Source organism: Ornithodoros turicata, chromosome 4, assembly GCF_037126465.1.
Source record: "Ornithodoros turicata isolate Travis chromosome 4, ASM3712646v1, whole genome shotgun sequence".
Taxonomy (NCBI): domain Eukaryota; kingdom Metazoa; phylum Arthropoda; class Arachnida; order Ixodida; family Argasidae; genus Ornithodoros; species Ornithodoros turicata.
The window spans coordinates 27,004,721-27,008,258 of record NC_088204.1 but is presented as its reverse complement, the minus strand read 5'-3'; the positions used below and the strand labels follow the sequence as shown (position 1 = coordinate 27,008,258).

Sequence of the window (3,538 nt, the reverse complement as noted above, 5' to 3'; positions counted from 1 at the left end):
AGCGCTAGTTTGTTCTCTTCTGTGTCTGTGTTGTATTCTGTGCCACTTACTACAAGTATGTTCCAACGCGGCCAATGTCTCAGCTTGCTAAATAAAGGTAGCTTGTGTAGCAGTGCTAGTGATGGGGGGGGGGGGAAACTGTGCACTATTTAAGCGTACATAGTGGTCATGTGCATCATACCTGCAAAGCATTTGTCGTTGCTTTCTTTCGCAGAACGATTCAATACAAAACGCGGTTGGTTGGTCTTTGAATTCGCTTTACGTTTCTGCAGAGACCAAGCAGCACCTTCTTGCAACAATGACACGACAACGAAAACCGATACCTACGCTCATCTTTGACGAAGACCAATTTGATGACCAGCCAAGCCAGGTAAGCTTGTTGTGTAAATGAAATGCAAATTAATGTTTCAACGCAATGTATGCAAAGGCAGATCTAAGGGCAGTGTCAGGGTGTCCTGAACCCCCTCAAGCTCTGTTGTTACATAGAGTCTAACAGCATGTTGTCTAAGGCAGAACCTCCCGGAAAAATCATGGATCTACCCCTGAGTGTATGTATTACTTAATATATTATGTCTTTCACAGCCATCTCAAGCACGGTCATCAAAGGAAAGGAGGGCTAATGCCCGTACAGCTCAGAACAAGGGGTTGAGAGAGATCCTCCGACAGAATGCTCCTGAGGGGGATTTGCCACAAAAAAGCCTGGTTGAGACACTGCATCAGGAGATTGTTGGCCTTAAGGCAGAACTACGTGAACTAAGAAGAGAGCTTCAACAAGAGAGAGAGAGAGATCTCATAGTTTCCAGGAGACTATTCTCGAGAAGATTGGTAAGGACATACAGAACACTCATAGGCAGAGCGTATGCAGTATTTACCCTGTAACAACGCAGGGAGAAGAGATGTCGACGCCAGGAATCAAATTTCGTGTCATGATCTCCAGTCTGATATGCTTAACCGCTGCAGTACACCAGCAGGTTTTTTGCCTAACACTACAGCGCTTCAAATATGGGGGGGGGGGGGACAACCAACAACACTATACCGATTTTCTCGTCTTTCATATTCACTCTCTTATGCAGAGGCAAGATGATTCATAGTCGACGTTAACACCAAGAATCTCACAAGGTAGACCACAACTGGGGACACCGACACATTTTTCCCTGTACCTTTTTTATGCGTGTGTTGACTGTCCCTAATTGTGGTCTACCTCGCCTTCTCATTGCTTATGTATTTATGTGGTCGATGTCATAAAGACACCAGAAAATTGCACTGTGCTCTGATTTTCAGTGTGTCTTTTCGCTTGTTGTGCAGACAGGCAGCATCCTTAGAAAACGTGAGGTAATCACATACATAATGCGGCAGAGCCTTGTCAAGTTACTTCCGGTAACTTTTAGCTTTGCTGTTCCACCATGTAATGTGGAATCAATAACTTGAAATTGAAATAATGGGACACAGTTCAGCCAGATACGGAGATGAGACAAAATGCACAACCAGTGCCCTTTTTGTTGGCTTTTCAGTTGACATTTGTTTTCCTAAAATTCCCCACACAAATGCTACCCGAGGAAAGATTGGAATCATTAATTAGCCCAGTGATCCTTTGTATTTGTGCTGCTGCACTGTGTGGTTCCCAAGAGGGACTGTCAGTACTAATTAGAATTATTTCCTTGCTAGATGTTCTTCATACACAGAACCAGTATACATCTGGCAGAAGTGAACAACGAACGAGTCCCGCAACGTGTTCAACATTTACACGGCTTCACAGTGCACTAGAGTGTGTGAATGAAGATGGGCTGCCAGATCCAGTATGTGTGAATATCTTCTATTTGCTTGCTCATTTTTTTTAGTTGCTCATGTATAGTGCTGAACAATACATACACGCTATGCTTCAGGATCAGATCTTTCAAGAGCAGCGTAGGTACACGCATGCAGTCGTCACATCTGACAACCACCACCACGGCGGGACAGCAACTGAGGAGGTGAGAACAATAACTTGTATATTTTAACTCGAATCTCAAAAGTACTTGCACTGTAATCACATATGCCAAGTCACTTGAAGTTTTAAAATTTTCAAACGTAACTTTTTTTCAGTTATGTTTAATGTCTGATGGGCATATATAAGTAGTGTTGGCAATCATGCTGATGTACGTTAGCTGTCAATATATATTGACGGGTTAAGCAAAATTAGTGTTTCAATGTACACATGTAGTTGACATTGTGGAGGTGTAGAAGGTAACATTTTCCTTGAGCTTGAGGAAGGACGAGGACGGAACAGGAACCAGACAGGACGAGGCTCAGGCCAGCAATGACAATTTTTTATTGAACCAAGAACTAGGCAGGAAGAAGTAGGTCACAAAGCGAAGGGGCCAATGTCACAGGAGGCTGACTAATACAACGGTAAGTGTGCGCGATAGTAGAAGCTTCCAAAGGAAGACGAGAAGCCTCATCATTGATAACATAACAGGGACAAATGGCTGAGCCTTCTGTGACATTTGCCACTTCGCTTTGTGACCTACTTCTTCCCACCCAGTTCTTGGTTCAATAAAAAATGTCATTGGTGGTCTGAGCCTCGTCCTGTCTTGTTGCTGTTCCGGCCTCGTTCCTCCTCAAGCACAAGGAAAATGTTACCTTCTACATCTGCACACGTACCAGCACGCTTGCCTCGTTGTGTTATGTTCAACATTGTGGAGGCTTTGATTCTCATGTGTGTTTCACATAGCAAAGAATTGTTCTTTGTTTTCCTCTGTGTGCTTAGCTGCTTGTTTGCATTGTCCTACTGATAATAGGTCCAAAGTGGAATGCCAGTACTGCAAAGCTCGGGTACTCTTAGTTCTGCATCTAACGAGAGGCAGGAAGCTGAAAGGGCTCCTGCTTGCGCTTCTGCTGAGCCAAAGGTAAGCATGTGAGCCCATGACAAGAATTGTGTTCATTTCTAACCATGCCAACGACATCTCAAATATAATGATTATCTGAACAAAAGCATGCCATTCCAAAAGACAGAACGTGGTTGGTTGGTATATAGGATCCTTCACAAAGGCCCCCCTGGTTAATAATGGCTGTCACTATGGAGGAACTTTGCATCACTGTGTCGGTTCACAAGATGTAAACCTGAACTCAACCTATATCGAACCTACAGCAACTCCTGCACAAATTCCTGTTGAATGGCGCATGACCAGAACTTGGGCTGCATGCCGTTAAAAACAATAAACATTAGGGATCAAGTGCTACAAAGCACCTAAATACAAAAACCATATGAAGTACAATGAGTGAAGCACAACAGTACCAGTGCAATGAAAGCTACGCAAAATGGAACCGCCAAGAAAGGTTGAGGTGATGACATACTGCAGACTCTAAAACGTAGATCTACAAAGTAGTGGAAAACACATCTGAATGAAGCTCATTCTTACTGCCCACACCCTTTATTTTTATCTCACTGAGTACACCCTTTCGGAAAGTCTGACAAACGTATATGTGCATGCCACAGGTGGAAGAAGGGGAGGTGCTTCCTCATTCTAAGTGATATTGTCCTGTTGCATTAATGAGCATA

At 43.6% G+C, this 3,538-nt stretch overlaps 1 long non-coding RNA gene across 1 annotated transcript; it reads left to right on the top strand.

Moving 5' to 3' along the window:
• The first annotated feature begins 1,726 nt into the window (after positions 1-1,726).
• On the top strand, positions 1,727-2,826 carry LOC135392859 (uncharacterized). The gene is made up of 3 exons (XR_010422263.1): positions 1,727-1,796; positions 1,884-1,970; positions 2,778-2,826. It is a non-coding gene; the product is annotated as an uncharacterized LOC135392859 (long non-coding RNA).
• The last annotated feature ends 712 nt before the right edge of the window (positions 2,827-3,538 follow it).